This window comes from Halichoerus grypus, chromosome 3 (genome assembly GCF_964656455.1).
Source record: "Halichoerus grypus chromosome 3, mHalGry1.hap1.1, whole genome shotgun sequence".
In the NCBI taxonomy this organism is placed as follows: Eukaryota; Metazoa; Chordata; class Mammalia; order Carnivora; family Phocidae; genus Halichoerus; species Halichoerus grypus.
Genome location: NC_135714.1, coordinates 119763755 through 119777742, shown reverse-complemented (window position 1 = coordinate 119777742; position 13988 = coordinate 119763755). Strand labels below are relative to the sequence as shown.

Sequence of the window (13988 nt, the reverse complement as noted above, 5' to 3'; positions counted from 1 at the left end):
TATAAAATGACAGTGTGTGACTTCCAAGGCTAGCACAGAAAGCACATTGTGACTTCTACTTGGCTCTCTCTTCTATCACTCACTGTGGGGAAAGCTGACCACTATGTCATGAGAATACTCAAGCAGCTATATGGAGTGCTCCATGTAGCAAGGAACAGGCCTTTTGCCATCAGCCAGCACCAGCTTGCCAGCCATGTGAGGGCATCATCTTGGATGAAGTAGATCCTCTCACCCCAATCAAGCCTTCAGATGACTGCAGTCTTGGCTCACATCTTGGCCACATTAGAGACCCTGAACCAAAACCACACAGTTAAGCCATCCCTGAATTCCTGACTCACAGAAAAACTGCGTGAGATAAAATAAATAAATAAATAAATAAAAATTTAGGCTTATTTGAAGGGTAGAGATGTTGTATTAGATGTATTAGTACTAGATGACTAATTCAGCAACATTCAGGAGAGCCATAGGGTTTCCATCGGCTAAGGTAGGGCCGGTAGTGAGGGTCCTGCCCCCTCATTTCTGTGAATACAGTTCCATAGACATGTCTGAGTCTAAAAGCCCTTCGTTGACCTCATCGGAAGGCCCCCTTACCTCCAAAGGATCTGGGGGGAAAGCCCAAGCTAGAGTCTCCCAGCAGGACTGAGTTACTAGTAGCCTTAACTTTTGTTTTTGAGAAGGGTTGAGGGTAGGGCATTCCCTCCCCTCCCTGCCCCTCCTCCCCATGGCCGGTTCTGGCACTTGGCCCAGGTATAAAATCGCCAGCACTGTCGCTGCTTTTTGGTCTTATTATGAGTGTGTCTGTTCTGCTGTGCTGGTTGTAGCGTGTCGCGGGGGGAATGTGAGCACAGAAAAGGAAGCTGTGTCAGATCTTTCACTCTTCATGTTAGAAGCCTGCTGCTGAGTAGCCTGTAGGTCGGGTGGGAAAAGACAGGTTACCATGTCCTGAGGGGTGTGGAACCAGGCTACTTCATGTAACTATGAAAGTTCCAGTGGTCAGGTCACTTTGCTTCTTCCTGAAGTCTCCTGGTCATTTCTGTCAGTTATCTGTAGACAGAAACGTGTGGCTGAGGCCGTGCCCCTAAGTGGCAGACTCAGTCTTGTGCCCCGACTCTGCCTAGTAGGGGTCTCATACTTTTCCACTGTTAGTCATCGTTAGGAATCACATGTTTCACTTCAGCAGAATGAATTACAGTGATTTACTAGGTAATAGCCTTGAGCTGACCAAATGCAACTTGAGATCCTGTTCTTTCATGAAATACCTGCCAGTGAGTATAGTGAACTTATAATTTTGCTAAGTCTAAGCAAATCCCAATATCTGACTGGGCATCTCTACCGTTCAGAGGTCTGAGGCTGTTTCGTACAAATCCTTACACTCCCTAGATCTAGGGCCCTAACAGTGTTGGCGAGTCAGGAAACCTCCACCTCTTGAAAGCCATCCTGATCCTCTCAAAATCCATTTCTTATTTTTGATGTGATTCTAAGTTTCAGTTTTTTATTTTTTTCAGAAAGTTTTATTTCTGCTATATTTTTAGATTCAAAAGTATTTATTTAAGGTGAACAAATGATACAGCATACACAACTGCTGGAACTGCTTTTAATTGAGAACAAGAAAGGAATACCTAAGACAAGAATATGCAATTACCACACTTATTGTTTCCAGTGAATTTTTGTCAAGTTTGTTTGTCTTATTGTTAATGTGATGATACAGCAATCCTTGGAAAAAGAATAACATTTGCGTTAAAGAACAAATCTAGATAAAAATGGAAAACAGAGTTCGCCACAGCCCACAAGGCCTTCTTTGGGAAGAACTCTTGAAGAAAAACCAACTCATGCTGCACAGAAGAATATGGTGCTGTCATTCTTCCCTTTATAGTGCCAGAGTGTTCCTGAACAAAGGCCTCGAGGCATTATCAACTCGTCATCTATTTTTTGATGTGATTTCTATTTTCAGGACCCTGTTTTCCTCCCTCTTTGTTCCTGATGCATCTGGTCACTGGTGCCTTCTACTTTGGTCCTATCATATTTAATGTGACCAGCCCCCACCTGGAGAGGTCACCATGGTGACCACGAGTCAGACGGGCAGGGTCCTTGTCCACCCACAGGAGCAGAGGGAGACTTCAAGGATCCACCCACTCCGGTCAGACAAGCTGGAGGTATGTGGAGTCCGAAGGATGATAAGGTTGTTTCATACGAACTGGGAAGGAACTGGTGGACTATCGGTATCATCCAAGCCCTGGATATTGTTTAACAAACAAACACAACACTTTTTTTTTTCTTTTGCTGGGATTTCTGATTGGACAGTACACAAGGCCCAGTGTGTAACCTAATCAAAAATAGCTATTACATAGTGCTTAGAAATTTACATAGCTACCAATCTTAAAGGGCAAAGGAAAGAAGAAACTGAGGGTATTTATGTTTCGCTGATAAACGATGGAGTGGAGTGTCTCTAAACATGTCTGCCAGCTCAAAAATTCTGTAGCTTAGATTCCATAAATAAATTTAATCTGATTTTAATATTTATTCATTCAGTCACACATTCAACAATTGTTTAAATGTCTATTCTATACTAAGCACAGATATATATTAATGAATAAAACAGACATGGATCCCTCCTTATGAGTCTACTGGCAATCAACCCACAAACAATTCTAAGTAGACTCACAACTGCGTACATTCTGGGGGAAAATCTAAATGGATTCAGAGATAGAGAATAACATGGCGTGCCTGCATAGATAGGGGGATTAGTAATGACTTTTCTAAGAAGAAAACATTTAAATCAACATCTGAACAATAAATTGTTCAACATACTCACTCTAGCCATTGTTGATATTCCAGGAAAAAACACAGTGTGGGCAAAGACCCTGAGACGAAAAAAGCGTGATATGTTTAAAGAGTAGAACATTCTGGATATAGAAATTTGCAGACTAGGGAACATGCTAAATCATAGCTTGTCAGGTTTTGATTGGGTAATTTAGTCTGGCCACCCGACCAGTTTTTAAATCCCCTTCACAATACTCCCTCTAAATAGCCAATCACCTTGTACTTGAGTCTCTCCACGAGAGGGAATGTACTCTGTCTCAGAGTATCCATGCCAGTTTAGGTTAAAAAATATGAATTTGTTCCAACAAGGAAACTGGAACTGGAATCATGAATTGTAGTCACGGGCCTGCACCTGAGGAAATTTTCAAGTTGAAATGTAAGAAGCTACTTAGATAGCTGTATTTACCTTTCTTTATTATGTGGAGTGCCAAGGACATACAGCAGGATTTCAAGTTCATCATTCTTTTCTAGGAGAAAAAAAAAATATGAGAATGATAAGACAGCCCTTGTGAACTTGCCACACTTTTCTATTGTAGCAAAATTCATGTTGGTGTCCTAGCAAACCAACAATTGCACAATAAGGTCAGTTGTACCCTTGAAAGACAGTTGTGTGTTTGGGTTAGAGTGGTGAGGTGGGAGTGACTTTCCTGTGGTGTTTGTGGTGCCTCAGGGAGAGGAAGTACATGTATCCACCAAGTTTACAAGAGTCTTTGATAATGTGAGTTGACTTACCCATGGCCTATTATTGATCTGACTATAGAAACTCAATGGGATTCCATAAAGATTCTGCCACTTATTTGAAAATATTCCCCACAGCCAGTCTACACCACTAATAGTTTGGCTGTGTTGGCTATTTGTTCCAGAGTACATCAAGAAACCTACATTTCAAGGTGTTACGGAGGTACGTCCAACTTGACAACCCATAGGCCACTCTCTCTGAAAGCCATTTATGAAGTGATATGGTGACTGCTAAGCTACCCTACCTGAAACAGTCTTCAAAGGATTTTGGACCATATTGCAGAGTTATAATACTGCTAAGGGTGTGAAAAGTCAAAGAGCTGACCAGGATTAAATGCTAACCCATGCAATGAAATCCTATTGGTAGTCAAAAGAATTTCACCGGAAAAGTAAAAGAGAAAACCTCCATTGGATTTTGCTTCTCAGATAGCAGTAATGCTCTAAAAGTATCAAAGAAGTAGAAAAACAAGCCAAAAAAAATTAAGGCTATCTTAATGAGGCTGGCAGGTAGAGTATGGTATTTATATGGCACTTCGTTCTAGACCAGACTAAAAAAATCTATAGACCACCACCGCAAATATCACACCCAACTTCTTGAGCCAGCTCATGAGGTTCACCTACTAGACCTGCGTCATATTAAGGGATAAGACAGATTCACTAACATGCCTGGAATGCAGCCAGCTCACCAGGACTGAAGGGATCTCTACTGGGCCAACCAAATGTCAAGAAAGGAATGTCAATAGCATGCTCTTAAAGTTGCCCTGTGATGAGCTGAGGTGGGACAACTCCAAAGGACTCCTTTCAAGATCTGCTCGAGCATGACCTTTGTGATGACTTCTAGTGACGACAGTTTGGCCAAGAAAGCACCAGACCTTGCTGGCCAACCACAAGGTGAAGTGGAGCTGATCCTTCTGAGCAGAGACATCGGACAGCTGGCTCCCAGAGAGAGCCCATCTAGAAAGAGCAACTGGCCCTGCAAACAAAGATTGGAATTGGAAGCCACAGGTTAGTCCCTGCCGTTTATGTATGTTACTTATGAGAACACTACCCGGCACCTAGTAGTAGGTGCTTAATAAATGTTAGCTCTATTGTCAGTCTTTAAGGCCCCTCACAGGAAACTGGAGTTCATATGATAGTTTGCCATTAACCGGTCCCTGCTCATATTTCTGCCATTTACTACTGAACACGAAGGGCAGATTATTGAGAATGTTTAATACCAGTTCTTTCCTCTGTCAGATGCAAATAATAATACTTCATGAATTTTATGAAAATTAATAAAATAATAGGCATAAAACACCAACAGTTGTGCCTGGTATTCTGTTGGGGCTCCATAAATGTTGTTATTAGTCCCTGATGGCCGACGGTCTGGCAGAGGTGTCTGATAGAAGTTTCTGTGATGAGAGAAATGCTCCCTGGGTTGCCCACTATGGTAGCCACTAGCTACCTGTGGCTAGTCAGCACTTGGAAGGTGGCCAGTGCAACTGAAGAACTAAATTTTTAATTTCATTTCATTTTAATGAAACTACCCAATTATGGCGTGGGGCTAATGTGTTGAACGGTGCAGACTTCGTTGTTTAGGCCTCAATCTGTCCTCTTCATATCCTGTCTGTTCCCGTGGCTTGTTGCCCATGAGTATCTCCGCCAGGGGTTGGACAAGAGTGAAAAGAGGATGTAAAATGCGATTTGGGCAGGTCGGTGTGGTGGATAATAGAAAGAAGAAAAGTCAGTGACTCTGTGGGGACTGTTTTGTTTCCAGCTCTGCCTACTGTTCTTGGGCAAGTCACTTAAGCTCATTTCCAGAAGGAGAGATTTGATACTGATATGACTCAGAAGTCCCACCCATCACATGATCACAAAGGGAGAACATAAGAAATGTTACACAATCTTAGATTATTTTTTAGGTACCGTGGGTTGCACTTAGCTCTATTTTGTATCTCCCTCATTTAAAGGTAACGTATAGAAGTGTTGGTATACAAACTACTATAAGTGAGTAGACAGAGATGAAAAAGAAACTGAGGCCAGGAAAAGAGGAATTAACCTCGGGACAAAGAAAAAGGGCTTAATGCCAAAGAACAAGCGTCCTGTGGGAGCAGAGTGCTCCCGCCCCATCCCTATGCAGATGTGTGGCCTGCGAGGGGCAGGTGCGAGCAGGGGAGGGGGAGTGCTGGGGAGAGCAGGACTGGGAAAGACTTCGCATGATAAACCCATCATATGACTACAAAGTGGAAAGGAAATTCTGCAAAACAGATCTTCTAGAATCTGCCCTGCATAGAAAGAGCACAGGACAAGGAGCCTGGAGGCCCATGTTTCTTCTCTGGGTCTCTGGCTAACCAGCTGGGTGACCCGTTCTTAATCTGACTAACTTCTCAGGGCCGCAATTTAATCATCTGTGCGGTGAATTGGTTAGGCTCCCTATAAGCTTGGAAAATCTGTGATTATGCTTAGAGCCCTAGAAATTTTAAACATGCTTTTCTTTGCCAGGAGCCGGAAGATTGGGACATTAACAGCAGCTGAACCAGGTAACAACCCCCACCACACACGCATGTACACATATATTTTTTCGTCTGCTGAAGAGCAAGGCCATGCCCTATTGGATATGACCCTTCAGTCCCTATCTAAAGCAACTTATGAACCATGGGTTCCCCTTGGTTATAAGCATAATTCTGATTGATTAGCCTTGACAATACCCAAAGAGCTTTCTAGATTTTTTTAAAGAGAGAGAGCCAAAGTAATTCCTCGGACTATCAGGTCTGTGGTGATGGGATGTGTGTGTGTGTGTGTGTGTGTGTGCGTGTGTGTGTGTGTTTATGACAGAAAACGTGAAACCTTACCATCTGCTACTATAAATGGTGGAATAGAATATACACCGTTGGCATTTGGGGACAAGCTGGTTATTAGCAGGAGTAAACCAGTGGCGAAAGAAAACCTTTAAGTCATCTTTTCTCCACCATTTTTACAGTCTCTAAGTCCACAACTTGTTTTGAAACTCAGCCCCTCCTCCTCTGCTTCTCCCAAGGCTGCTAGCTCTATGATAAATAGCATCCTGTGCCCTCCCTGCTCTCTCCCCCATTCCTGCTCACATTCCTCTCTGTCCATGTCCATTCTTTCCTGAAAGTTGGGTGGGAATCTCTATTCAACAGCCCACCTGCCTGGACCCTATATCCAACAACAGGAAGTAGTGGTTTTAGAGACTCTTGGGGAATGATTCCTGTAGACATACACACACCTTTTTCAGCTCAGAAGTCCCCTAGCTGCACCTTGAACCTTAGTGACGTCAGGATGAAAGTGAAGGGGCTGCAAAACAAGCCAAGTCCGCTCTCCATATTAAGTCCTGCTGCTTCTCAGCTTTGCCGAGTCCATCGGCACCCGGGTTGGTTACAATAGACATGACAACAATCTTCCCTGTGGTTTCTGCTTCCTGGTGACAGCCTGTCCCAGTGACCTCCCTTGGTCAGGAGAGGATCCTTCTTTGTTGGGGCCCTTATGACTAAATTTATGGCTCTTTTATTAGGTTGGCAGGTGCTTTAAGTGAGGGAGTAAAGGAGCAGCACGATTTGCATGTAGCTCAATACAGGAAACAAGGACATGGAAAAATTTATCCACAATCCTTTTCTGCTAAAAGTTTGCAAAATTCTTCAGGTATCATTGAGAGGGAGGCTCCTCCCTGCTTCAAGCCTAGATTTCGGGTATGTTAAGGCTGGAAGGGTTTTCTAGATCATGAAAACTCCTATTGGTAGGAAAAGGAGCCTAGAGAAAAAGTTTAAATAACATGCCCAAAAGATCACACATTGCAAAGCTAGTTAGAAGAGCCCCAGGACTAAAGGCTGGATCAACCAATTTCCCCAGATTTCACCTCTCTCTCTCTCTCTCTCTCATTCTCTCTCTGTTTCTGTCTCTCTCTCTCTCCCCCTTGACCATCTTCAAAAGGGACCGTCTTTGGTGGGCCTAGGGAAAAAAAAACAAACCAGTTAATCTCTGAAAGACACAAAGAAGATTGGCAACCTATTTGCAAGCTTCCCTTTTTTTCTTTCAAGATATTTAGTATTCTGACTTTGCCCAGGAAATAGAGAAGAAAAAAAAAAAGAGAGAATCAGATATCTTTTAAAAGCAAAACAAATAAAGAAAACTGCTTTTGAAAGAAAAGTGGTTGTGTGTGTGTGTGTGTGTGTGTGTGTGTGTGTGTGTGTGTGTGTAGGACCAGGGCCATGTATCTTTTGGGAATAAGCTAAATAAAAACGTAAATGGCCTTCCCATTAAGTGGAACATATAGAAGGACACCTTCTTTGCCTATTCCGGTCCTTAAAAACCTGAACAACGACAGTGTGGGGGTAGATGATTCACGCCACTGCCGGCCCTGGGTCTCTGCTTTGCCCTATATTCTGCGAGATCATCCCATTTCCTTTGGGCTTCTCCTGGCTCTCCCCGAACCCTTGCCAAGTCGGCTCTCTTCCATTATTAGTCATTCTAATAAACACTTCTAATAAACACAAACCCTATAAACCAATCCAGGATGCTACTCTTGGCTCTTACATGCTGCCTTTAGAAAAGACTGATCCCTGCATTAACTTTGTCATCTGTCCTGGAGAAACCCAGCTGCGATCTCTAACATATTCTGTTGCAAGCTGCAATATAATGGACATATTTAGTGTACGTTCTCTTGTTAAATGGAATCTGCATTCCTAAGTGAACTAAAAATGCTTAATTATTAATAAGTCCCCCAGGGATTGGTGACATTTGGGATGATTTTATCATGCTGTAGATATTTAACAACATAATGTGTATGGTGGTGTCTAATCCAACTCTTTCATTTAAAAGAACATTCCCTCCCAATTCGTTTCAACTCATATGCCATGTAGATTATTAGTCCCTGAACATCCAGCCCCAGGTGGGGGAAGAGGGAAGTTCCTGAGGAGTGACATGGGATTGGAGCGGGGGCTTCAGGGAAGGGAGGGCCGGGAGGAGTCACCGAAGATCTGGAATTGGTTTGGGGTGGACTATACACTAGCTGCTTTCATTCGTGTGGAGGCAATGGCTACAACAGACAGAAGTTTCTGGAAAGATCACAGGACTAGGTGCCAGGCTTCTAGTCCTGCACCAATTTGCTGTGCAACTCTGAGCAAATCGCTTAACCTCTCAGAGATCGAGTTTTTTCACATATTTGAAAGGGATCACTACATGTTCCTTAACCATCTGAATTAAGTGCAATATATAGGAAAGGACTTCCAAAAATTAAAACGCTTTATAAGGAATATATTCAAAGATGAAGAAGAAGGAAATAGCATTTACTAAGCACTCTCTGTGAACTGGGAGTTGTGCTCAATACTTTTATAAACATGAAGTCAATTTGTCTTAGCAAAAAAAAAATGTGAGATTGGCATGATCGCTTCATTTACCATGGAGGAAACTGAGGCTCAGAGCTTTTGCCTAAAGCTCTTCATCACAAAGCTAGTGAGAGGCAGAGCCAGGCTGAAAACCTGAAACAGTAAGGTGTGTGTTTGAGTATACAGGATGTAAAAAGAAAATGGGTCACAACCTTAAACTTTAAATAGAAATGTTCAGTCAACCTGAGCATTTGGCTGACTGATACATGATGATATGCATTCTCACAACACATGAACATTAGCCTGAAATTTTCATATTTTGTCATCAGGCTGTTTCTCTGCACAGTTCTGCTATTAAGGAAGGAAAATCTTGATGTAGAAGTATAGTGTCAAAGGCAGGTTTTTAAATAAAGTAAATGTTTAGGAGGTCCTGCCATTAGGTTTGGATGATCTTGATATGTTAGTGGTAGGTTGATGGATGATAATGAGCTTCCCACTCATTACTTCCTTGTTTCTGCCCTGTCGCTGTGAGACTGGCCTTTGATGGAGGTTCTGCCTCCCGTGGTAACAATTGTTTCTTTCCACTCTACTTCTGTTCAGGGCTCTGTGTTCTGCCCAGGATAGTGGAGATCCCATTTGCACACAAATGCTTTGCACACCATGGGCCCTCGTTTGCTGTGTTGGGCCTGGAAATGAAGTTATCGATGGCTGTTTACGAGAGAGACAAAGTGGAGCAGGGTTTGGATCAAGAGACCAGAAGCCAGTCCATCACCTGCTCCCTCAGTGACCTTGCTTCACCTCTTTATGCTTCAGTTTCTCCATCTGTTGGTGGAAAGAGTGATACATGATCCCTTGCTCTCAGCGTGTCATGAACATCTTTGTAAAGCCCTGGGAGATGCTAGAAGGAGCCTGAAAGACTCATGCCTCCCTTTAGGTAGTAAAATAAACCCCCATCTGATGGTCTAAACATTACAGAAAATATCTTTTTTAAACAAAAAGATGATCTTCTGCCCTGAAAAAGTGTTTGCATTTCTTCACATATCAGTGAATGGTATTCCATGAAACCCACTTCAGTGGCTGGACCTCAATTTTCCTTTAAATAATAGATAAGCATAGGCACGTACAAGGAGCGCACAAGGCCGTTAATATTCCTACTAGGTTACTTTTCACCCACAGGATGCGTTTCCTTACTAATGAGAAAACTTAAACCAGGAGAAGTGAGTGGATTGCCAAGTCCGCACGGATAATTAGGGGCAGAGTTGTGAAAATAATCTAAGTCTTTCGTCTCAAAACCTGGAGCTTGTCCCTCTCAACTTCATTTTGGATAATCCTGAAGGCTGAACTTTGTTCAATGGCTGTTCTGCTGCGTCTCTTTTCCTCCTTGCTGGTACAGCAGGGCGGAGGGGTCTGTCTGCACACTCCTTCTCGGGGGAGCGGGGCCCTCTGAGGCCACACGCTCATCCCCCATGCTCTCAAGTAAGGGTTGCGGCAACGCGAGAACCCAGACACATCTGTTTGCTTGTTAAGCCTGTTCCTCATCGCAAGCCCGAAGAAAAACCTGCCAAAAATCACATTACTGAGTCACTGGGACCTCCAGACTGCTCTAAGTGGAGGAGCCAGTCAAGCTGCACAGGTAATACTCAGGCCGAAATAGCCGCATCGTGATGCTATTACAGTCATGCGTTTGTTTTGTATGTGCTTCTAAAGTGTATGCAGGCTTAAGAATCAGAACGGAAAGCAGGGGTTGAACACCAAAAGAGCACTTTAAACTGGTCTTTCTTTTTGGAGGGGGAATTAAATTGCCAAGATCATCAGAGACTGATGCAGAAACACAGAAAAGCTACAGTTGATGAGGCACGAACTCCGTGGTTTACACACATTCATTGATGACCTCGGGTCTCCTCGTGCCCTTGGCGTGCCCTTGGCCGGCACAGGTTGCTATTACAGTTCCTTGCAAGGAAGTATCCCCTGCACGGTACCACTCTGCAAAGAGAGTTCTCCTGAGATTTTTAAACAGCGAAACAAAGAAATCTGCCAAGGGGAACCCCAACGTGACAGCTGCTGATGCTCAGACAGAAAGAAGGAACCCTCTCAATGATGCTCCCTGTCTGCCCCACTTGAGCGGCTTCTGCTAGGGCCAGCATCCCTGGGAAATTGCCCTGGAAAATGAGCAGCTCCTTTTCAACGGCAGACTCCCAGCTGCTCCCCACCTCCGAGGCTGCTCTTGGGCACGACAGAGCAGCTGGCCCGGCCCGGCTTGGCTCGCTTGCTGCCGGAGGCCCATTAGGAGCCCGAGCTGCAAGGCACAGGTGGGCAGAAGCCACGCAGGCCGCCAACGTGGCACCTCTGCCCTCCCACCTGCGTGGTCTTCCCCAGCTTTGGCGCGATGGCGTGGGGGATTGGAGGCTAGGGTGCCCTTCCCAAGCCTATCAGTCTTCCCTTTCTTCCCTGCATCGTGCCGTGCTCCCTCACCCACCCTAGCGCCCTGGCTGCATGCAGAACCCTGCCGTGCCCTTCCCCAGGAGCGAGAAGGGCCAGATCTGGCGCAGAGCCAGGCTCGGAAGAAACGGCAGAGGGCAGAGAGAGGCGGTAGGTGGGGCGGGGAGCCTTGTGTTACACGTTCAAAGCCTAATTTTGGATCAGAGTCATACTTGTAGCCAAGCCTGAAAGATCACTGAGGCCCCAAAATGAACCCACAGCTCCGAGGCGGGGAATGGGCAGATCCTCGGCTCTCTTGCCCACACACTGCTCTCCTGACAGAGGTTAAGTTAGCCTTGTTTGGATTGCCAGTGGTATTTTCTTTAAAGCCACATCGGGAGTCTTGTTGCCTCATGCTGGCTGAGGCCAGGGCAGGTTTCCCGCCCCCGTCTCTGTGCATGTTCCCGAGAACTGTTGTCAGCTGGGATGCCCCCCAGAAGCCTGGGTTCCTCGTGCGAATGCCGCCCCGCCCCGCACCCCCTCCAAGGGGGGCCTAGGACCCCTCCCCAACCCCCCCTTCCTGCTTGAGATGGCGCCAGCCCCCACAATAGGCCGGCAGGGCAAGGGCAGCTGCAGGTGACAGAGCAGGCACCTTCCTATGAACCGGAGAACCCACTGCCTGTCGGACCCGCGGAAGAGGGGCGCAGGGCTGCTCCCCCTTCTTCCCAGGGAGAACGGGCCGCTGCCGAGAGCAGGCCGGTGGCTCCCTGGCGCTCGGGCTCTCAGGCCGCTTGGCCGCAGGGCTGGCCGGCCCACAGCCCGGAGCAGCTGCTCGTGAGGACGCGCCGCGGCTTCAGAGGAAGTTGCTGGCTGCGGGGCTTGCGCCGGGCCTGGCCGCACGCTGGCTGCCGGGCGGAGGGAACAATGGAGACGGCAGCCCGTGTGCAGCCGGGAAAGGGGAGGAGCGGGACAGGGGTGAGGACGGGCGGAAAGAAAGGGCCGCGCTGCTGCCCGCGCCGCCGGGGAAGCGGCTCTGCGCTCGCAGGACCCCTGCTCTTGTTCCCAGGGGACCAACAGTCTGGGCCCCTCTGTCAACAGCCCCCGGACTTTTTTTTTTTTTTTTTTTTTTTTTAAACTGTACCTGCCGAACCCTGGATTTAGAGGAGCGTGCCTGGCTGACGCAGGGAATAGCACTCCTCCGCCTGTTTCATCTCAACTGACGGCATCTTTGTAGCAGCTGACCACAGGGAAAAACAAAAGAATTCACGAGGAAAAAGGCAGATCTCTCCGGACTGGAAAGTCCTGCAGCGGCGGGGCCGCATTTCAGTGCCTTTGCTAAAGGCTGTGCCCAGACGCCACTTCGTGTGGCAAAGCAAAAAAAAAGACAACTTTACAGAAGTGAATTGTGGGTTAATTAACGGGTTTTTTTTTTTTTTTCCTGTTTGGAGAAAAACTTATTAATGTCTAGTTTTTTATACGTTCTGTGTTTTCTAATTAGGACATAGCAGGAAAGTGAACATGGTGGGGGGGGTGGGAACTGGAGGTTGGGGGTCCGTCTTCCCTGCTGCTGTGTTTGGAAACTCCGGGGCCTCACACCAGCAGGGACCTTCTCTCACATACGTGGCCATTCTCCTGTCTCCTTCCTCCCTCCTGTGAGGAGGTCACCTGCCTCATCCATGGGGCTCGGCGCTCCTGGCAAAGGATTCCGAATCCCAAGTTTTTGCCAGCTCAGGGAACAATGTCAAGGCCTCGGATCAGACAAGTGGACAGGCCTGAGATTCCTGTGGCCTCTTGATGACCCCGCTCCACTTGTACAAACTCCCGATTTATGTCGCTTTGAAAGAGCGGGTGTCCTACCTGGTACAGAGCACCCTGGATGGGTAAGAGTGACAGCCACGCACAATGACACATTATTGGCTTGGGCTGCTAAATGAGGAGGCAATCTCATTACCTTTCCCTCTTGTCCACTGCCTACCACAAGATTACTTGAAATGCCATCAATCAGTAGGCGTGAATGCGGGGAAGTGCCAGTCTGTATGTGGGCACCGCAGCCTTGTTCCCTAATGATTAATGAAAATAAATGATGATGACACTATTCTTTTTAGGTCTGATTGCTAAGCTCTCCTTATTGCCTGGGTGGAGCTATTACTGCAACAGGTCAAAAGGATTTTCCCCGGAAGATGCAAGGAGGCAATGCCTTTTCTTCCTTGTCCTCTTCTCTCCACCTGAAGTCCTGGATTTTCTACCCCCACACGTAACACACAGCGGTCACTCCTAGAACTATGTTGTTCAATACAATAGACACTGACCATTTATAACGCTGGAAATTAATTAAAATTAAACAAAACTGAAAATTCCATTCTTCAGTCATTCTAGAAATCTTTCAAGGGCTCAGCAGCCACGTGTAGCTAGGGGCTACCGTGTTGGACAGCACAGAATTACAGAACCTTTATAGCATTGCAGACATTTCTATGAGACAGGCTGTCCTCCTCACAGCATCTATTTGCTCTCATATCCCAGGCCTTCTGTTCCTTTCAGAATCCTCTACCGATGATTTTTGTAAAAGGCAAAACTTTTTTTGTCTTTAACCACAACTTGAGTCAGAACTAATTCGCTTTCTTTAGGCTCACTAAGGGAAAGCTCCCCAGCTACTGAGCCGGTGGAACCTTATAGTGCCCTGAACAGGGCGTG

The 13988-nt window shown here is 46.0% G+C and overlaps 1 long non-coding RNA gene across 1 annotated transcript; it reads right to left on the bottom strand.

Moving 5' to 3' along the window:
- Positions 1-1580: 1580 nt before the first annotated feature.
- LOC118527226 (uncharacterized) lies at positions 1581-12660 on the bottom strand. The gene is made up of 4 exons (XR_004913014.2): positions 12439-12660; positions 3227-3287; positions 2813-2861; positions 1581-2233 (listed from the first exon to the last, which is right to left on the bottom strand). It is a non-coding gene; the product is annotated as an uncharacterized LOC118527226 (long non-coding RNA).
- Between the last annotated feature and the right edge of the window lie 1328 nt (positions 12661-13988).